Genomic DNA, 23,783 nt, shown 5'->3' on the forward strand with positions numbered 1-23,783 from the left:
CGGTTTTTGGTCTGGTCCAGTCTTGGAGCGAAATTTTCTGGTCCGGACAGGAAAGACCGGAATTATTGTATTTTTTTTTTAAAGAAAATATTATATAAAAAAAAAGTGTATGCCTATTTAATCCGGTCCGTTCCGGTCCAACCAGTCCGGTTTTTTTAACCGTAATTTAAAAAAGAGGGTATATAAAAATAATTCCGGTCCAACCGGTCCGGTTCGGTCCAAAATTTTTAATTCCGATCCGGTCTCCAGTCCATGATTTTTTTGGATTCCGGTTCCGGTCTAGGGATGTTCATTGGTCCGGGACCGGACCGGACCAAACTCTTTGGACCGAAGACCAAATAAGGGCTAAAAGGTGGACCGAGGACCGGACCATATTAATATTGGTCCGGTCCGGCCTGGACCAGAAAAACGTGTGGACCGAACCGAATGGACCAAAGTGGACCAAATATGATTGTCATTGACATGGTTTAGCATATAAATCTATAAAACTATATTAAAAGGGTAACCTTAAAAGGCCACGTAGACAAAGGCACATAGGCAAAGAAAAAGCCACGCGTGCATTACGAATGTCACATCTATAAATCTATATAATCTATCTATACTATATAGTTAAAAGGCAACTTAATACATTTAATTTTTTTGCCATGTACGATTATCATAATTAAATTCTATTAATTTATATTGTTAATATTAAGGCTACTTTAATAAATTTATTAAAATTCATTATAAGGTTTAGTAATATTATTTTTGTGTGGAAACCATAAGATCATGATTTAAATTATAAAAAAAAATTAAGAATTTAGTCTCATCATTTAAATCATTCAATTTGTAAAAGGTCTTATATAGTAAATAAAAAATCTAATAATTTGGATTATAAAGCTACTAATATGTACAAATTTATAAATATAATTAAAAGGAAAACCAAAATATCTATCATCATCAATATGTCATATTTTAACTATATAGTTAAAAGGCAGCTTAATACATTTAATTTGTTGCCATGTAGGATTGTCATAATTAAATTCTATTAATTTATATTGTTAATAGTGTTAATATTAAGGCTACTTTAATAAATTTATCTATCTATACAATAATATAAAAAGGTAGTTGAGCAAATTTCTAAATCACACGTGGCATCACCCAACAATTTCAAGAAGTCATGTGAATCTCCCTTCCTAGCTTTACACTGCCGAACAATTTAAGCCTAAAAACGTTTTAAGCTCTTCATCTCCTACCACTTAAATACACTCTTAAATAGTTTCTTAACTTCTCTTGCCTCTGCAATTAAATCACCCTCTTCATCTACCTCTGCTCTAACCTCTTCCGTACCTTTTCGGTAGGTCATTTTCTACGGCCTTAATACACTCAAATTATTATAAATGATGAAATAAGTACTCAAATCCTACTTTTTGTTTTGGTGATATATGATAGTTCCCTTCCTTAATTCCAACATTGCATGCATTTTTTGATGACCCATATATATGTTTCTCTCATGTTTTGTTATTCATTGTAATTTTTTTTTCTCCTCATTTGAGACTCGATTTTTGATGTGTGATGTTTTATAGAGTATTGTTTATGACATTTTGTATTTTCTTACTTATTTAATTTGGAATAATCCTAATTTGCACATTTGAAATGGATTTCAGGACGATGGCATGCGTGAAAGACAAGTGGCGCATATGATAATTTTTTTGTGAGTCTGTAGCAGTTTCGAACTTCATTTACGGAGTATCTTTTTCTTCCTGGCATTAGAGTTCTTATAAATTGTTTCTTTCTTGAATACTCCTATTTCACTTGATGAATTTCCTATTGAATTCATGTGTATTTGTTGATGTTGCAAGGTATTATCTGTTAGACAGAATATATGGTATGCTTGCTTTCTGATGGTACCGGTATAATCCCTATGTTTCAGGTCAGTAAGTGAAAAGAATTATGGAAACTTTGAGTTTACATTATTTACTCTTACAATGTTCCCAATGATTCTATTTTCAACCTCCCTGCCAGAGCGATCCTCTAAAACCCTAAAGACAATGGAAAACCCATTTAATCTTCGTTAATCAAGTCTAGGACATTCTTCTTAGGGTATATCACTAATCATTCTGTTTTTTATTATTAATTATTCTTGCTTAAGATTGCTTTATAAAACAGATCAGTTATATTGCATTATGTGTTTGTATTTTACAGGTGGACTTGATGGATTCGCCGATAAATACCCTGATGTTACAAGGTGTACTATGTCGTCGCTGAGGTTAGTTGGTCGTGTCGAATTGAGATACATGACATATTGGAATCAATAGTCTTGAACATCGATTTCTTCTCTTTCGAACTACAAACCAAAATAATCTTGTTTATAAATGGTTTTCTTTGGATATAGCCTTCAAACTGGAATGGAGAAGTCGGGCACACCTCTAAAGAGATGATAAGAACTACTACGCAAAATAATCCTGTTTAGAAAGCAGGATGATGGGGCCCACAAGAGTTTAATTTAGTTGCCAAATGTTGAACCCTTGAGTTGAAAACATAACCAAGTGTATGCTTTCTTGGTTGAGGCTTAATTTTCTTCATTTTTATTCAAAGGTAAGCGCATTAGTTAAACGAGGAGGTCGGCCTATTGCTATTAATTTTTATCTTTGGAAAATAAGATCTTACTAGAGAGTTGAACCAAATAATTTTAGACAGAGTGCAACCTTATAAACATAAGACGATGGTGATGGAAAAAGCTTAACCATTTATTATAGGACCTATTGGTTACTAATACTCCTTTGCAGCACTTTGTCATGATCATATAACAAATGCTTTGTTAGAAAGGTTTTGAAAAACTAATTTACTCACAACTCAGCTGCAAACTGACTTGTACATTTCACAAGCCAACAACAAACGGAGGAAATATAATTGGTGTGTATTAGCACAGTCGTCCGTTGGTAATGCAATATAAATTGCAACAATTTAATTTTTTTGTGACTATCTCTATTGTAACATGAACTATGAATAAGAGTTCTAAGTGTTAATACTAATAAGGAGCAAGGACATTGATGACTTTGCGGACAGTTTTGGGAAGCATGACACCTTGGTTCCGTTTTTATGTAGAAACTAATAAACCATATATGGTTGTCAGATTTCCAACTATTACTTCTCAATTTTTAAACTTTTCCTTTTCCAAGTGTTCTCTGAAATAAGTTTAACTAATGTACCTACCTCCAAGAGGCGGTGGATTTAGGGGGCCTATTAAGCGCAAACGCCCCCGAAACAACCGAAATCCAATTTTTTTATTTAAAATCTTCTATTTTTTACTTTGGGTATTTTATTTAACCAACGAATGATGAGTGGATCAATTATTGGATGACACGTGTATCAAATTGAGAGTGGAGGATCAAGTTAGCCGTCTAAGGTATTTCTAAAATAGAAAGGTAAATAATTGACTGAGATACCCTAAAAGGTAAACAATTGACCGAAATGGAGGAAGTACTAATTTGTTCCCTCTGAAGATCTTCACCCTAAAACGACAAATTCTAATTCGGTCATGGCTTATAAATCTAACTCAATGATGCATTTGGTGTTTCTTAAATTCAACTTTCAAGTGTACAACATAAGGGTGGAAAATGTTTTAGGAGCAGCTTAGCAAAGGTTTTATCAATTAATTAGTTAGCCGTCTAAGGATATTTCCCGTCTCTAATGAGACTTGCTGTTTGTTTAATTACACTGCCAATCACGAGTTGTAACTCGCTTTATACAATCGCTCGGTTTACATTAAGGTCGTCGATGATATCCTTAACAAAAAAGAGTGTGAATAAAAAAAAGAGTTGTTACAAGTTTGTCTTTTGCGGACACTTTTGCTATATTTTGAATGACCAAAGTTAATTGCAGAGTACTAAATAACCAATCAATATCTATCTATCTATCTATATCATCTATATTAATAAATGAAGCTTTTTTCGAGCGATTGTAGAGAGTCCAATATTTATTAACTACCTAGAATAAATAAATTAGTTTACAAAAATCGGATAATGTGAGATTTGTTATTGATAGATGTTGTTGAGTTGTGCACATATTAGAATTGTTATTTTTAATATTAATATGTAGTAGAGTTGTGCACATATTAGAATTTTATATCGTATAGAAGATAACAACATTGAGGCAACATGATTATTGTGTGTGTATATATATGGTTTACTGTCTCCAAACTCGCACATCATGCATTAATATGCCCTAAGGCTCTTTTGCAAGACAAATCAGTGCCTTTTTTCATCAAAGTAGCTTTTTTGCAAAATGTTTCAGGTAGCTTATTTATTTGGAAGCGTTTGGCAAATAGCATTTTTTAAAATAAGCTACGAAATGAAATGTTACCTAATGTAGCATTTGACATTTTTGTGACTGATTATATTTTACATACCATTTTTACCCCTTAACATAAATGATAATAATATTAAACCATGTCTTGTTACGTCTTTTGACCACATATCGCCTACCTTTTCGATTAGTTTGCCAAACAGTTTTAATAAAAATCGATTACCTTATCGATTCTTAAATTTATTACCTTTTCACTACCTTTTCAGGTTCGTGAGTATCATTTCAGTTCAGTACCTTTTCAGGTTTCAGTACCTTTTCATCGATTTTGCCAAACAGAGCCTAACATTTCACATTTTTTTTTTACTTCTTTTTGTTATATTTTCCAGCTTTCTAATTTCCTATCAATTTTATTTTTGTAGGTACGTTACGCAATGGACAAACATGGTTCCAATTGAACAACATACATGGAAGACATTGTAATAAACGGTTGAGCTCGGTAAATCAATACGACATGTTGATTATTGTTTGTAAATGACATCTTATTAGTAATAAAATTGTTACAAATCATGATTAAGAATAAAATGGGTACATTTATTATGTATATAGGTACGAAATTACTATGTCACGATCAACAATAAAAATGGTACGAAATACAAATAAAAGGGTACAACATTGGTCTCTCAATAACTTAGGCCTGTTCTTTTGACCGAAACTTATCGATCCGAATCGAATCGAACTTATAGCATCTCGAATCAATCGAATCGAACTTATAGGATCTCGAATCGAACTTATTGGATTTGAACCGAATCGAACTTATAGGATCTCGAATCGAACGGAACTTATAGGATCTCGAATCGAACTTATAGGATTCGAATCGAACTTAACTTAACTTATAGGATCGAAGTTAACTTAAATTAAGTGAGGTATAGGATCCGAATCGAATCGAATCGAACTTATAGGATCTCGAATCGAACTTATAAGATCTCGAATCGAATCGAACTTATAGGATCTCGAATCGAATCGAACTTATTGGATCTCGAATCGAACTTATAGGATCTCGAATCGAATCGAATCGAACTTATAAGATCGAAGTGAACTTAAATTAAGTGACTTGATTATAGGATCGAATCGAATCGAATCGAACTTATAAGATCCGAAGTGAACTTAAATTAAGTGACTTGAAGTCCAAAAAAACGGGGGCCTTAGTGAGAGACCGTCTCTCCCAAGTTTTAGTGTTCATGAGTGTTTCTTATGGTATGGAGTGCCTTTCATTGTTATTCAAAACATTAGTTTCCACTTTCCCTGTTAATTGATTTTACCATTGTTTTAGCCAACATATAAAACTTTCAAGTCCAATTTTGTTAGTTTGAGACTATTAAATTTGTTTGTCGTTGTTCTTGATTCAAACTCTTAATCTTTAGGGCTCACGTTTATTCTGTTTTCCTTTATACGTACAACCTACGTCATGTAGTCTGATGAAGGTGAAAATTAAATGTTCCAAAAATTAGTATCTTCTAATATTTCTATAAGATATTATTATCCTATTTCATATATATTTATGATATGAATAAGTTGGGTTGCGGAAATATTGGGTTTTTACCAAAAGGAGCGCCATTAGACCATTATTATCAAGCTCATTAGAACAAACAAATAAAAACTCAGTAGTATTATAATACGGGGTACTAACTTTTATTAATCGCATAGTATTCCATAGATAGCGTTGCATAGCCTATGTATAGAGATACAATTGTTCACGGTTACTTTGTCGGAATTACGATGTATAAAAGCTTTGAAATTCAAAGTTATTTGTAAAGTAGTTTCGTGGAATCGTAATAATAATAATAATAATAATAATAATAATAATAATAATAATAATAATAATAATAATAATGGTTGCTCCTTAAAAAGTTATTCCTCAACTTTGTGAGGGATTTACATTGTGAAGAATAGTAGTACGAGTTTCGTGGACTCCTATTATATAAACTTTAGCATGTAATAGTATTACTTCCACTATATATCTCTTATTATACCGAATAATAATTTTCATCTATTACCGAAACTCTAGCGGGCCGAGATGTCGAATCAAATATTTAATGTATATTATTATATTATTTTACTTTGCACAAATGATGTTAACAATCTTTGACGAGGAATAATTTTAGTCTCTATTATGAAACTCTAGCAGTAGGACTACGAGTACTCTTTGTAATACCCCGTGTTTTATATATAATCAATTAAACGGATATTAATATATATTAATTACTATACATTTTATATATTGCTATTTAAGTCGGGTTAATTATTGAGTCGATAATTACGTTAATTATTTTACTTGACTCGCGTTGTATCGATCTAAGTTAAGTGAGACGGGTTTAACTGAACGAAGTCACGTTAGCTAATTCTTTTACAACCACGCGGACCCATGACATTTAACCACTTACCCAATCACGTTTACCCATGACCCATTTACCATCTAACCTAAACTTTTAACCTATTTACCCTAGCTCTACACAACCCTACTCCCTCAACCCGCCTCCCTCCTTCATCAACACCAATCATCAGCTTTCACGCAAAACGAGAGAGAGAGAGAGAGAGAGAGAGTATGGGTGTTGGCGGCGCAGCAAGGAAGGCTTTAGGGTGTTTGACGACGACCGTGGGTGGCCCTGGTGGTTGTGGTGGTGGCGAAAAAGGTAAGAGTTCAACCCTTTCCTCTGATTTCGCATTTCTGTCGAGTTGATTGGTTGTTGTTTCGTGTCTTAGGGAAGGGATAAGGGTGGTTGGCGTCGGGGTATATGGGTAGGGTGGTTAGTGACGAGTGTAGTGGTGGTGGTTATGGTGGTTTTGGGTGGTGGTAGTGGCAGAGAGAGGTGGCGCGACGAGAGGTAGCAGACGGGTTTTAAACAGGGGATTTTCGGGGCGGTTTAGAATGGCTAGGTTGGGGTGGCACCACCGTGGACTAGGGGAGGTCGAGACAGGCGGTACCACCGTGTGCAGGTTCGTGGGTGACGGCGAGCGGTCGGTGGTGAGTTAGCGGTAGGAGGTGTTGGCTGCGGTGGTGGTAAGGAGAGAACATGAGGTGTTTGGTGAGGCGTGGTGGTGAACCAGGCCAAATGGCGGCGCTGGTTTGACTCGCGGCGGAGTCGACCCAGTGGTGGGGGTGGTCGTTGGTGGCTCGGGTCGGTGTGGGGGATTGGGTCAGTGGTGACACGGCCTCGTGGTGGCGCGTGGGAGCGTGTGGCGCGTGGGAAGGCGGTGTTGATGACGGGTTGCTTTAGTGTTGAAACGGGTTTTTGTCATTGTTTAATCGTTAGAATTCGTTAAGTTATCGTATTCTTAATTAATTAATTAATTCATTCCCGAGTGCATTAAAATAATTAAAGACGGGTTTTGAGTCGGGCTACTCGAATTGTTCAATGTTGATTCGGGTCTTCTTAAATCGTTTAATTGTTTAATCTTTTATTTATCATATTAGTTATTCAATTTAATTCCCGAGTCAGTTAAGTAATTCAAGTCGGGTTTGTTAAAATGAAAAGTTACTATATCGGGAAAGTTTCCATTTTAAGAAATTCTACTTTAGTAACTTCCTATGTTGGGAAGTTGGGTCAAATACTAATCGGGGTATTTAGTTATCAGTTGGGCATAAGTTTGGTGTCGGGATTGTATTTCGGAAAGCTTCTATTTTGGGAGATTTCTATATTTAGTAGTTAGTAATTATAAATATTATGATTGTTTTAGGTGACGGATTCGTGAAGGATCGATAATCAAATTCGTTGCTTTATGTTCGGACTGCTTGAAAGCGCTTAATGGATTTTGGCACTTTGAGGTAGGGAAATACACTTGACCTATTATCGTTGTTGGTGAATTGTGTTGACGTGATTCATGGTTGTTGGTTTACGTGATGATTCATATACGGGAAGGTGTTTGACTGAATTGATTGTATTGAGTATGATATCACCACATCGGGTAACCGGCATGATTTCATGATTTATCAGTTCGGTGATTTATATACATTGTGTTGCATTAATTTCTTTTGAGCATTCATATGCATTGGAGATGGAGGATGTTGTGGTGGTGTGGTGTGGTGATGACGATGTTGTGATAAGGCCCGGGCGGGTTTCGCAGACTTGCCCTGGTGTCCTCACAAGGTGCGCAGATCGGCTACGGTCGATATATATAGTCTCTAGTCTACGGGGGATCGGTATGGTGGGTTGTCCGGGGTATGAGATATGAGATATGAGTTGAGATGGAGATGGTGGTGACGGAGGAGCATGCATATCATATTATGTTGTTTTTATTGTTTCCCTACTCAACCTCGTGGTTGACCCTGTGTATTCGTGAACACTTGTGATGACCCAAATATTGGCGGCGGACTTGACGAGGTTAAGAGATAGAATCGGGAGAGTGGATGGGCGTGAGACACTGGATCGACGACTTAGTAGCTAGATCATCATCTAGAAGACTTTCACTTTTATTTATGTTAGTTCTTTGTAATTTGACGTAAAAGAGGTTTTGTAATAATTAAGTTAAAGTAATTATATAATTCTGCCTTGGAGTTTAATTTGTTATTCACTACCTCGGGAAACCGAGATGGTAACAGTCCGGTTTATTAGGGAATGTCTTGCTAAAGGCTCCTTCATAAACCGGGGTGTTACAAAGTGGTATCAGAGCGAACGATCCTCAAGCCTAAACCAATGAACCCAATGAACATAGGAAGAGTCTAAATAAAATGAACCCCGAGATAGAACTGTTAGGAGCACACTAAGGTAAGGTATGAGTTAGGGGCCCCCTCACACCGAACAGCCCTCTCGGTTTGACCCAGGAAACCCCGAGTGTATATGAGAGAAAGGGTAGAAAAGTTGCTTGAGGTTGAACATGAAATTCCTATATCATTGCCTAAGTGTTCACTGATTGATACATTGATTATTGCATAAAAGAGTTGATGTATACCTTGAGATCCATATATTCTAACCATTCTGCAGGACAACGCTACGGTAAGTATTTTGTATGAATGATGACGTGATCATATGATGTTGTGGAAATAAGAAATAAATTTTCGAGTTCAGGTTAATAATCAATGAAGTGTTGTGGTAGTCGTGAGCGTGAAAATAATTGCAAATTGATGATATACATCTGGGTGGATGTTGAATAATGTGTTGATAGTACTACTATGTCTAGTATATTAATAAAGGAAGCTTTTTTCGAGCGATTATAGAGAATCCAACTTTTATAAACTACCTACCCTATATTTAATTCAACAAGATAATAGCCAATTTTGTAGATAAAATTTAGCTTCCATTGAAACTCTACTATGGTTGGTTTATGGTTGCACAATCCCGGGTGAATTAGATTTGTATTAAGCATACAACTCTATTAAAAAAAACTATCGACATACACCGTCTAATGTATTCCGTATAAGATCTACTATTTACGTATATATACACACTTAGGGGTCGTTTGGTTCAACAATTTGAAATGGAATGGAATGGAGTTTGATAGTATGGTGGTATGGGGTTCTAAATCCATACTTGCAAAATCTTGTTTGGTTCATCATAAGTTATAGAAGGATGGGAATGGAGTTTGAATCCAAGGGGGAAAGGTGGGTATGGGGTTCCAAGGGGTTGGGGTGGAGTTAGAATCCATTGGGTATCTAACTCTATTCCAAATCACCCCAACCAAACAATGGAATGGACTAAATCCATTCCATTCCATTCCAATATATCCAACCAAACACCCCCTTAGGAAGAACAAAGAAAAAACCGTCAATTTATGTAACGCTTTTTTTTCTTTGCTTTTTTGTATATATGCCCTTTGATTATAATTCAGAGACTACTATATTGCTATCGGTTTTATTGCCCGAAATTTCAGATTATTTTCGAGAATTTGATATTTTAGTTTTTTCCTTGCATTTATTGCTATAGTTTCATTATTGCATTATCAGAATTTAATTATATGTGTGACATCTGTTTTTCATTTTTCAGGATTATTCGGGTAATTCGACGGTTATGGCTAGATACTCCTAATTTTGAAACTGAAGTTTTTCGAGCGATTACATAGAGCCCTAAGTTTTGAGAAAGACTTTCGAGCAATAATATTAGAGACTCGCTTTTTAAACTACTGAAACGTAAAGGTATTAATTTTGTGCCGGAATTAGTTATTTTTTTTAATTTTTTTTTTCGCACACTCGCTTAGCAATTCTACGAATATGGAGCAAATTATCGCTTTAATTTTATAAGAAAAACCGATTGTAAAAAAAGAAATTATCGCTCCGGTCATTTAAAAAAAACAATTTAATAAAATAATCCGTAGTAGCTAATATGCACGTCAACACTACACAAAAAGTATTATGTATATCTGTTGGCATATTAGCTTATGAATTTGTATATTTATCGAATTATTCTTATGATCATGACACAAAAAGAATAGTATGATTTTCTTATTGGAAAAATGACGAATAGAAGTGCATAAATTCATTCACTTGAAGAGTTAAAACCAAACCCAAAAAGTTTCTATGAAAATCACTCAAAGCATTATGCTTACAAAACAAAGAACATGTGCTGATATGCGACATACCTTAACAAACATGAGAGCAATTTGGAAATTTTGTGGCGGTGAAGAAACTGATTTTGTGGGAGGAGTTAAGAGGTTGAGTGACGGAATCCGGAGATTTTAGGGTTTTGTCATTTGTGTAATGAGATGTGATGACGACTGAATGTGAGAGGAGGCTAATGGAAAATCGATTTGATGGGCATGTTTGGGAAGTTGGGAACTAATGTGTATTTTCTTTTTCTTATTTTTGTAAAAAAATTATACCGGTCAAAAACCGTTTATCTAATTTGGTTTTTATCCGACCCGGAAACGATCCGATTTTCAACAAACCATATTATATATGCGGAACTTCGTATTGTATATATAGAAATTCGTATAATTTAAACCATATACCATATCGTATCCGTATAACAAACTTTGTGTCTCAAGTGTAATATTAATGTTTGTTAATAGTCTAATCGTTAGAAAGCATTAAAAAAAACACTTTATATGGATATCAAATTGGTTGAGCACGATGAAACGTCAAATAGTACACTTCAAACACTAATCTCCTACCATTACTCATTACGGAGTAATTAATCCGAGAAACACATGACGAAATTTATTGAGAACAATTTTCTACAATTTTCTACAAGCTATTTCAAATTGAGAGGTGAGGTCGGTGATTGGAGGGGGTATTTGACATGTAGTACAATTGTAATGGATAAATTTTCTACGTATGTGATAGAGTTCCAAGTTTGAGTGTATCGTGAATGTGATAACACATTTTTTATCGACTTAAGCCGTCTGAAAGGAGCTGAATTGAGCCGAGCTGAGGTGAACTTAATTGAATGAAACTGAGCTAAATTGAATGGAGTTGAAGTAAGAGTTAACTTGTGAAGAGGTGAGTTGAACTGAACTAAATAAAACAAAAATAAATTGAACTGAAATTAAGTCAGAAAGAATAAGACATAAGTCTCTTAAAAAAGCGTATTATATTTTAATAGTGTGGGACATAGCAAAAATTACTCTTAAAAACACAAAAAAATAAAAATAAATAATTACCACTATTATAAGAGAGGTCTCACTCACATAAGCATAATTGAGACTTGAGAGGGACCATCTTAGGAGAATTTGTTTTAGTGATATGACAACATAGATAATTTCCGTTTATTAATAAGAGTTTAATTTATAAATAAAATGTTATTCATTATTTTTTTTAAAAAAAAAAAAAGAGAAGAAAGAGAAATCAACAAAATTGTATCAACACTACAATTTAGTTGCGCACTCAAAATTTTGGACACTAATCCATTGTAATTTGCTAAAATTGAAATTTTTTGTCATACTAGGTGAGAAAACTATGAAGAATATTGCAGTTTCAATGAATAGCGAACCACAACAAGTGATGAATATAATAAAGAAAAGAAATGTAAAATCCAATCAAAATGGCGCCTCAAAGACCACCCAAAAATAGAAGTTATCTTTGGGTTGGATTAGAGGGAGTTATTCTTTTAGTTTACAGTATATATGATTTTAATATAAAAAAATCGCCAAGCAATATACGATATCATTTTAACATAGAGTTTATTACGGGGTATGTTTTACATTATAAATCCTATTGTAAACCATGATTCTAATAAAAAAAAGTCGAAGTCATAGTTTTTTTCATGATATTGTCAATCATACAGAAAATTAAACGAAACAATATTACTTCTAGGCCCGTGCATCGCACGGGCATTAAATCTAGTATATATATAAAAGAGGCTTTTTTCAGGCCATTCTAGAGACTCCAACTTTAATGAAACACGTTAAATAGATAAATAATAAAGAAATTAAAAAAAATATTAATGATAACATTTAAATAAGATAGAGATTAAAATAGAAAAAAAAAGAAATTAAAAAAAATATTAATGATAACATTTAAACAAGATAGAGATTAAAACAGGAAAAAAATAAAGAAATTAAAAAAAATATTAATGATAACATTTAAATAAGATAGAGATTAAAACAGAAAAAAAAAAGTAGTAATGTTGTGTTTAGTGTTTACCACCGTAGGAAAATCACCCAATTTTCTAAGCACATGCAACAATGGAGGTCACTTTGCTGAAAATTCTCTACAAAAAGGTCTGTACTCCTAATTTCAACATAATTACATAATAAATAAATAGATTAATGTAAAATAGATAAGATTCAAAAAGAATGAACAAATAAATTAATGTAAAATAGATAAGATTAAAAAAATGTATTTCTATCAATATCTATCCATGGAAGTTGTTCCACGGTTACCGATGGACTACCAAACAAAATACTATATTGATTAATAATATATTAGGAAGAATTATGTATGATTTCAAACACAAGAATACTATATTGTATTGATTAATAATATGAAGAAGAGTTAGATATGACTTCAAATACATATATAGCCTTACTATATAAATTCTTTCTTCATCTTTTTCTTTTTCTTTTCTTGCATGCTACATGACCTCTTTGTTTATATCGTGTGTATATTAATTATTTGTATATGAATTGTAAGGAGGGGCATAGGGGCATAATTGAACTCATTTTGTTTCAACTGTCAAGCAAAGTTTGCGCATGGCTAGGGCTTCTACTTATTTCTTCCTCATGCAAAGTTCATACTCCATAGTAGCTTATTCAAGGAGACGTTCTTCAGCCATGCATGAATTTGTTGGAATCAATTTCGCGTCACCGTGCAATTTTATTAAGAAATTTGATTTGATTTCCGTAAGATGTTTTATTATCACATTTTGGTTGAAAGTTGAGTGCATTTTAAATCGTTTCGCTCATTTATGGGCAAAAAGTGTACGTGTATTCTTAGCATTGCAGTGGCACATCGAAGATGGGTATATGGTCATTAGCGCAAATCGATCTTAAGTTAAAAAGGCACTTATGTCACATAAATAATAAAATGATGAATTTTAAAAGCAAGAGTTTTAGTAGAATTATATATGCACTAATACTCTTCAAGTTGTGCTACTCTTCAAATTGTATAGTCTACTGGAATACTGATAGGAATTGAAGCACATGAATCGTATGTTTCTCATTCACAATCAAAACATTATATAATACCAGTGGTTCCTATACTTTAGGAAGACTTAATCAAAATGATATGATTACGATATTATGACGATATTATACCGATATGATATGCTAACAATATTATTACGATATATTACGTCTAATACCCTCCCTCAAACTGGAGCATGTAGATCGAGAATGCCCAGTTTGCGAAGAAGATAGTGGAACTGACGAGCACCCAAAGGTTTGGTAAACAAATCGTCAACTTGTTCAGCTGTAGAGACATGAGATGTTTGTATGAGCCCTTCTGTGATCGCATCCCGAACAAAGTGACAATCAATTTCAATATGCTTGCTTCGTTCATGAAAAACAGGGTTTCGGGCAAGATGGAGAGCCGACTGGCTATCGCAAAACAGGCGCATGGGGGAGGATAAGGGAACATCCAGACTAGCAAGAAGGCCTTTAAGCCATTTTAACTCACAAACAACAGCGGCCATAGAACGGTACTCTGCTTCCGAAGATGATAATGAAACAGTGTGTTGCTTTTTCGTCTTCCAGGACACGGGAGAGTCCCCGAGATATACGAACCAACCCGTCACGGAGCGACGAGTCAAGGGGCAAGAACCATAGTCAGAGTCACACCAGCCAGACACCACGAAATCACTGTCAGAGCGTAACAAAATACCTTGACCCGGACTCCCTTTGAGGTAACGAACAACACGCAAAGCGGCCTCCATGTGAGCTTCACGTGGATGATGAAGAAATTGGGACAAAATATGAACAAAGAAAGGACAGTCCGAGTGACGGCAAGATACACGAGTCGACCAACCAATCTTCTATAACGTTCAGGTTCAGCCAAGGGAGGACTGTGATCAACACTAAGATGATGATTAACTTCCATTGGTGTAGAAGCGGGTTTAGCGCCCAAGAGGCCTGTTTCGGTCAAAATGTCAAGGGTATACTTTCGCTGATTTAGAAAAATTCCTTCGGCACTACGCGCTACTTCAAGACCGAGGAAATATTTTAAAGGACCTAAATCCTTCATTTTGAAACAGCGGTGTAAATATTCCTTGAACACTGAAATGGCAGCTGAATCATTCCCGGCAATAACAAGGTCGTCTACATAAATTAAGACATGTAACCGTACCTCATTCTTTGAATAAGTAAAGAGTGAATAATCCGAGTAAGAGTGACAAAACCCATAATCTCGGAGAGCGCCTGCTAGTTTAGCAAACCAGCAGCGAGGAGCTTGTCGAAGACCATATAAGGATTTCTTCAACCTGCAAACCTTGCCTTCATGACCACGACTAAACCCGGGAGGAAGTTTCATATAAACTTCTTCGCTTAAGTCCCCATGTAAAAAAGCATTGTGAACATCCATCTGATGTAATTCCCACCCCCTCACAGCTGCAACAGCAAGAAAGGTTCGTATAGTGACCATTTTAACAACCGGAGCGAACGTTTCCCCATAATCGAGGCCCTCCACTTGATGATTACCGAATACAACAAGACGAGCTTTTAACCTTTCAATGGAACCATCGGACTTATATTTGATTTTATAAACCCAACGGCAACCAAGAGCTTTCTTATCAGGAGGGAGATCAAGAGAGCTCCCAAGTGCCATTGGTCTCAAGTGCATCGATCTCTTCTTGCATTGCACGACACCACCCATCATCACGGATCGCGATTTTGAAAGATGGGGGTTCGACACCTGCAGTAATGGCTGCGAGAAAAGATTTGTGTCGACGAGAAAATTTGTGACAATTAACATAATTTGCTAAGGTGTAAGGAGTACCTGAGGGCGATGAAGGAGAGCGCGGTGAGCTTGATGGAGATGGACTGTCGATGGAGTCGAGAACATAGTCGCGCATTCTGGAATTAGGCATTTTTATCCGATGACCGCGGCCGAGTCTAGCCTCAATTAAAGAGTCAGCAACGTTTGGTTGTGCATTAGTGGGTTCGGTGGTAATATGTTCATCAGTGGGTTCGGTGGTAATTTGTTCATCAGTCCTAGCGGCAGCCGTGACTTCATCAATGACTTCAGACGAAGTGGGTGGACCCGCGGAAGAAGGAATGTGCGGCTGATCATGAAACTCATCAGCACATGGAAGAAGAGGAGGGTCCACATGATTGGGAGGACTACTGGAGTCAATAAACGGGAAGGAATCCTCATAAAAGGACACATCACGAGACACACTAAATGTTTCGTTTTCGAGATCGTAAACTCTCCATCCCTTTTTATTATGAGGATAGCCAAGAAATATACACTTGCGGCTACGTGGTTCAAATTTGTCACCCCGAGTTTTTTGATTATGGACAAAACAAAGACAACCGAAAACCCGTAAATTTGCATAAGAAGGAGGTGCTCCCAATAGAACCTCATAAGGTGTCTTGTGATCAAGAAGAGCGGAAGGTGTTCGATTAATTAAGTATGCTGCAGTAAGTATGGACTCACCCCAAAACTTTTTAGGTAAATTACCTTGAAAGAGTAAGGCCCGAGCTACGTTGAGAATATGTCGATGCTTACGTTCGACGCGCCCATTTTGTTGAGGCGTGCCGACACAAGCCGTCTGAAATTTTATACCATGCTGCAAAAAATATTCCGCCATAGAATTAAACTCAGTCCCGTTATCGCTGCGCACCACTTTTACCTGTTTAGAAAATTGTGTCTGAACCATGTTTAAAAAATGCATGAACATGCCGGTGACCTCTGTTTTATCTAGCAGTAAATAAACCCAAACAGATCGTGAGCGATCATCCACAATAGTTAAAAAATACTTGGCACCGCAAGATGAGGGGGTGCGATACGGACCCCAAAGATCACAATGAATCAAATGAAAAATTTCAGTAGCAATGTTGTCACTTAAATCGAAACTAGCACGAGTTTGTTTGGCAAGGTGGCACACGTCACACACCGAGCCTTTATTCAAATTAACAGGACAAGCTAAAGGAATGAATTTAACCACTTTATCCCCTGGATGACCAAGTCGACGATGCCACAAGCTAAAGGAATCCTCGTAGTTGGCACTTGTTAATTTGACATTAGAGATGTTAATACTTGGAACATCATGTGAACCAAGAAAATAGGGAGAAGGAGGGTCAATCTTGAATACAGTTGAGGAAATTTGGTCGTCACCTGCCATGGAGAAAGCGAGGGACGACAGTTAGGTTTTTAGAGAAAATTTTTGTGATTGGCTCTGATACCATGATAGGAATTGAAGCACATGAATCGTATGTTTCTCATTCACAATCAAAACATTATATAATACCAGTGGTTCCTATACTTTAGGAAGACTTAATCAAAATGATATGATTACGATATTATGACGATATTATACCGATATGATATGCTAACAATATTATTACGATATATTACGTCTAATATATTACGATATATTACGTCTAATATATTAGACGTAATATATCGTAATAATATTGTTAGCATATCATATCGGTATAATATCGTCATAATATCGTAATCATATCATTTTGATGAAGTCTTCCTAAAGTATAGGAACCACTGGTATTATATAATGTTTTGATTGTGAATGAGAAACATACGATTCATGTGCTTCAATTCCTATCAAATACTACCCAATAGAGTCTTATTTTTATTGCGTTAAAATTTCACAAAAAGAGAATGACACTTTTGGGAATAAACAAGCAACAAAAAGACGACAATAGCAAATTGAAGAAGAAGACCATCATCAAAAACAATAATGATAAGACAAAGCATCATTATTATAAGCAATAAAGAGACGTTGTTGGAGGTTGATCAAATTTAAGGTTAAATAAAACAACAAACTGCATGAAATTTAAGGTTAAATAAAACAACAAACTGCATGCTCACAATAACCATACTCTACTAATTAGTACTACTCACAATAACCATACTCATAATTCTGATCTGAAACAACATGATTTTTTAAGGTAAAGACTAGGACTACTCACAATAACCATACCAACTAAAATTATTAGCTAAAGACTTTGGCCGGAATCATTATCCAACATTCTCGGCCAAAATTCTAAATCTTCTAAGCACCAGTACTTTCTTCACCAGCAGCTTCTTCTAAGGAAGCCTCACCAGCAGCTTCTTCTAAGGAAGCCCGAGGTGTGGTAGCCCGAGGTGTGGTTGCCTTGGCGGCCTTTTTACGGCGGCGACGGCAAACTATAGCTAAGGCAACTATCATGATGCATATCGAAACAGCAACAATCATCACCATTGTTGATGTATGCTTGCTAAAGCTGTTACTTGGGCGGTCGACTGGTAGAGATGACATGTTTGGGCGGTCGACTGGTAGAGATGACATGTTTTGGTGTTTTGGTTTGAAAGAGAGAGATGATTGTTGTGACTTGGTGAGTTAGGGTTTAGTTTGAAAGAGTTGGAATATGGCGATGATTTTGTGCGTGGTAAAGAGAGAGAATGGTTGAAAGACTTAACTCCAAAACTAAACCCTAATGGCTTGTATTTATAGGCACCATTAGGGTTTAGTTTTGGAGTTAAGTGTACAACAAGGACCCAAACTATACAAAAGTTTAGCGATAAGGACCTGAACTACGAAAGTTTAACGACAAGGACCTGTACCCTCTTTACCGTTAACATTCTGTTAACTTATGAAGTTAATTTTGGTCGAATATGGCGATGATTCACTAAGTGCACATGCATGTAATTATGTAAACAAAATATGATGGGATTATTGGGCGTTGAATTTTGGCACAATATAATTTAAAATATATGTTGATAATCGTATCCAATAATGATACAATGTTATTAGCCAAATCCTAAAATAATTCGTATTTTGTCAAAATAATCCAGACTGTTTCGTTGTTGGTTTGTGTTAATTTGTATTCGTCGAGTTAACTTGGCGCAAAATACAAATTCGGTCCGGTCTGGTCCAGACCAAATGGTCCGGTCCGGACCAACGAGTGAACAGCCCTATTCCGGTCCATTTCGGTTTGGTCCGAACCGGTGCCCAGTCCTAAATGTAGGCACGTTGCTTTTTTTTTTTTAGTTTCTTCCATATCGGATCGACTGATTGAGACTCGGTTTTGTATAGCCGTATAAATAATTGATAAGTTAGTTGAAACTCTTGAAAGTTGAAACGATGAAACTTGGAAATGTAACTAGTTAATTATATATACAAAATTATTTGGTACATTAGGTGAAAAGATAACTGATATTTGGAAAATGACATAATAACTGATATTTGGTCAAATAAAGTACTACTTATCAAACAATTAACCAAAAAGCAAGCTATCGAAAGACTAGTAAACTACTCCGTATAAGTTGAACTTCAATCTGAGGCAGAGAAGTATTTGCACTAACGGGATACACGATGGTGCGACTTAACCCATACCCACGAGCTATTCGAAACACACCCGACCCACCAACGATCGGCTCTTCACGAACCCCAATATCGGGATAGCCCAAACCCACTGCAGTTAGCCAGTTAATGTACTTCCGTTATACAACCCATTTGTAAATTCATAGTTCAAAATAGCTATAAGCCCAAGAGTGAACCGGCTTGCAGAAGCGAACATTTCGACAAGCCGGTCCATTTTCATTGCGTTAGGCTAAGGCCCATTATAAATTGGAGCATCAATTACTTTTATTTTCCCGGCACTACTTGTTCCATTATTGGGTGGGTTTCTTATTGTTAACATATCTAGATCTGAATCCGAGCTTATGTTGTTATGATAATAGAGATGGATTCGGGTTTTTGAATCTTCTCCACTTCTACTACTCAAGTAACAAAGTAGGAAGCTACATACTATGATCATGTTTTTCATTTTGCTTTCTTTTTTTTTTTACTAAATTGAATTTTTTAAATGAGTGAGATTTGACATGTTTATATATTGGGTATAATTAGGAATATAAGTTATTATTAGGAAAAATTACAAATAACCACCATGTATTTACGTATTTTTACAAATAACCACCACGTATTTCTATTTTTACAAATAACCCCCAAGCTTTTATGTATACTCCCCAATCACCACCGTATATTTGACCCGAACTCGTTTTTTATATTTTCCGACTCATTAATTAACGATTTATCTGAAATACCCAAGTTACCCTTATGAACTTATACAATCCAAAATTAACAAAACATTTCTATTTCTATCTTTTTCTATTTCCTTGAAGACCCAAATCAATTAAAATTCATATCTTATCTTTATAAATACAGAAACATTTAAAGCATCCATATTCACCCACGTCATCAAATACAGTTTTTTTTCATTTTTCATAAATAGTTAATGTGGGACCCGCAGCAAAGAATCTGGAATTAATTTCTCGAAAACCACCATGTTTTGTACGTAAATGTTTATGTTTATGTTTGTACGTAAATATAAAATAATGCATAATCTCCTAATTTATCTTATGATCTTAATTTCTAGGAATCATATAAAACTATAGATTATATAACCACATACAAACTATGTAGAATCATAGGCAACACAATTACACTTCCTAAAATGTTACCAATATAATCAGAACAAAGTATAAAAAAAATTGTTATCGAAAATCGTTTTGTTTTTGGTTGATAAAATCGGTATAAAACATAAAATTAAAATAAAATAGCATTCCTTGGCAAAAAAAAAATCGTAAAAAAAAATTAAAAAAAATTAAGACCACGAATTTGAAAATTGTAGAAAACAACAAAATTAGACCACAAAATTTATATCGTCTTTAACTTGAATGGTAGATTTGCAAACAATAAAGTAAATGGTAGATCTGCAAACTCTTGCATAAAAAAATAATTATAATGATATTAAAATATTAATAATCGAAATATATGCAAAAAAACATTAAATAAAAAGTGAAAAATTATTAAAATCGAAAAAGGTAAAAAAAAAACTCATTTTTTGGGAAAAAACTATCAGAAAAAACATTTCAAGACGCAAAAAAAAAAGTGAAAAAGAAATTCAAAAACAACAATCATTATATGTAAAAATAAAATTTTTAATAAGACTGAAAGACATCATAATTATTGAAGATTAGTGTAAAAGTAACTAAAAAAATATATAAGAAAACCAAAATATCATATAAAATACTACATGCAAAAAAAAAAAGAAATAAGGATTAAAAACTCAATACTCGGAAATACTAAAGCTCGGTTTTCGTTGAGATAATATACAATACTAAAATCTTGATCACAATTTCATATTGTTCTTCAATATTTATTTATCATGTAATTGCATGACCATCCAAAACAGGTGATAAGATTAAAATTTGATAAAAATAATTTTATGAAAAATTGATCAAAATATTGAGAGGGAGTATAGTTATATCTATTAAATTGAATGATAAGATTGGAACTTTGCAGATCTCTAAATAAAACGGGTGATGATAATCAACGAGATGAGGGAGGACTAAAAATGATGAAGGAGCAAATAAATGAAAATATGAGATGAAATTGATTATTGAGATGGGGGAGCGGTGGAAAGACTAAGAGAGTGATCGAAAGTGTTAAATTTAAGGCAATTAGTGAATGAGGGAGTGTATATATATTGTGCAAAAATTTAGGGTATATAATATGGACCTATATGAGATGAATGAGTCGACTTAAATATTATCATACTCCTATATGGACCGTAAATGTATGAGTTGACCCAAATATATGTGCGCTCTTTTAGTGAGTGAACTATTTACACAAATTTCTCAGTTAACACGGTTAATATCCGTTTTTATCTTAAGACGAGTCAAGTATAGTTAGAATAAAACAAAAGTAGAAACTAGAGTGCATATGGAATAACATAAGATTTGTCTTATATACACAAGTGAGATGGTATTTTACCAGTTTTAATAATTAAAAAGATGTATCCATTTTAGAGGAGACTTAATCAAAGGAGTATGTCTTTTTATTTGGTTCGGATAAATTTTATACTCATTAACTCGATTTGTGATGATTTTGTTTTATTTGATTGGTATTTAGCGGATACGGTGTTGACATTTGGGCTGATTTAGTTACGAGGCTAGATCATTAACTCGGTTTACAAATTGAGACTTCAGTTTCGTTAATTTAATCTTTTATAAAAATAATTATAAAAAATTTAATCATACAACAATGACGTGACATTAAAATTATATACTCCCTCCGTTTCAGAATTTGCATTTGCTTAAAATACCCATCACAAAGAATAAAAGAAACAAACAAACGATGAGGACAAATAGAGAAATAGACTACGCATATTATAATTCAAGTTTATTATCGAAATAAGCAACAAGGAAATCTTTTTTACAAATAAATATGTGAATATATTTGTAATATATTTAAACGGTTGATATTCACTATAACAAAACTCTTAAATACCTATTTATTTAGATGAACAATTGGACAATTAATCATGTTCAATTAGATTTGCACAACTTTGAAACTATAAGACGATATATCATTTTAATTTAGTGTCATTCAAATTTTAATAAAAAAATTTACGGCTAACTATTAAAGGATCGACTACCATATACTCAAAAACATATTATATATTTTATGCGCTCAATTAAGCAACCAACAACGGCATTACCGTCACAGCGTTTGTGTGGGAGAATGTCGTTGCTGCCGCGAACATTGCACACGAGCAGGTTCAAGAGACGACAGCTGTCTCAATGACCATTAACATGACTTCCTAGAGACTCAATGGGAAATTGCGTGTTTGACATTCAAACAAAGGCAACGAGACAAGGGATGGCGTTCCAAGAGCTTGATTTAAGGGATAATTGATTTAAGGGATTGTAAAGAAAAATTGGATTAATTGATTTAAGGGATTTAGGATTTCCATATGAATTAATTAATTGATTTGGGTCTTCATGAGGAAATCAAGAAAGATAGAAATGTTATGTTAATTTGGGATTGTGTAAGTTGATAAGGGTAATATGGGTATTTCAAATAGCTTGTTAATTAACTAGTCGGAAAATATAAAAAATGAGTCTCGGGTCATATATACGGTGGTAATTGGGGAGTATACGTGAAAATATGGGGGTTATTTGTAAAAATAAAAATACATGGTGGTTATTTGTAAAAACACGTAATTTCCTTATTATTATTATTTTATTCTTATGTTCTAAATAAGTTTACGTCTAGTCGTCTATCGACTATTGATTTAGTAGGTAACAAGACGACTAGAGCCAAATTGGGTATATCTTTTCACATAAGAGTTTAATTTATAAGTTCATTCTTAAGATGGTTTCATGCAACTATATTTGTATTTCCAACTAACTTTACCTAATAATCATGTCAATAGATGTGTTATCAATGTATATAGTTTCATATACGTTTGGCAATGTTGTATGATTTTCACGAAATCATGAATTGAATTTTAATGTTGGAGTTGAATATAATCAACGCCTAATATGTTTTTAACTTGTAAGTTGACTTGAGAAACGAGTTATTCAAATCGAGTTGGATCGCTTGATTTGGTTATGATTGTATGTATCTCGAATTTATTTGAATAGGGGTTGTTTTTGGTTGAATCGTTAATGTTTGCCTTTAATCTTAACAAGGATTGAGTCAACTTATTACTTCTTCCAACGGTTTAAATCATGTTGGATTATGTTTTGATCAATCCTCCGGGATAGTTTAGGTCAATATTCATGATGGAGTCGGGTCACTTTATAGACTCCATCAAATTTATAATTGGAGTAACCTTTAAATAGGGAGAACTCCCCAAACTACCATTCACAATGAACAATAGAGCTCTCAACAATCCTATTGTATGACTTTTTGTTTGTTTTTTTTTTTTTTTTTTTTTTTTTTTGGCAAAAAGTAACCATTTTTTAGTGAATAATAATTAGTTTTATTTATGGTAAAGAGTGATCACTTTGAGAAAAATGGTTAATTTTTAATCATAAACTCATAAAAAATGGGTACATTTTTCTCGTCATATGACAATAGTCATACAATAGAATATGTCTCGGGTCACTCCTTTTCGGG

At 34.3% G+C, this 23,783-nt stretch overlaps 1 long non-coding RNA gene across 4 annotated transcripts; it reads left to right on the forward strand.

The window, feature by feature from the left end:
• The first annotated feature begins 1,199 nt into the window (after nt 1-1,199).
• On the forward strand, nt 1,200-3,038 carry LOC141655940 (uncharacterized). Of its 4 annotated transcripts, none has more exons than XR_012548256.1 (5): nt 1,200-1,336; nt 1,647-1,912; nt 2,005-2,082; nt 2,185-2,248; nt 2,375-3,038. It is a non-coding gene; the product is annotated as an uncharacterized LOC141655940 (long non-coding RNA). The 4 variants fall into 4 exon arrangements; XR_012548258.1 differs by having other exon boundaries at nt 1,647-1,728; nt 1,842-2,082; XR_012548255.1 differs by having other exon boundaries at nt 1,647-2,082.
• Nucleotides 3,039-23,783: the final 20,745 nt, after the last annotated feature.

The sequence above is a fragment of the Silene latifolia genome, chromosome 5 (assembly GCF_048544455.1).
Source record: "Silene latifolia isolate original U9 population chromosome 5, ASM4854445v1, whole genome shotgun sequence".
NCBI classification, from domain to species: domain Eukaryota; kingdom Viridiplantae; phylum Streptophyta; class Magnoliopsida; order Caryophyllales; family Caryophyllaceae; genus Silene; species Silene latifolia.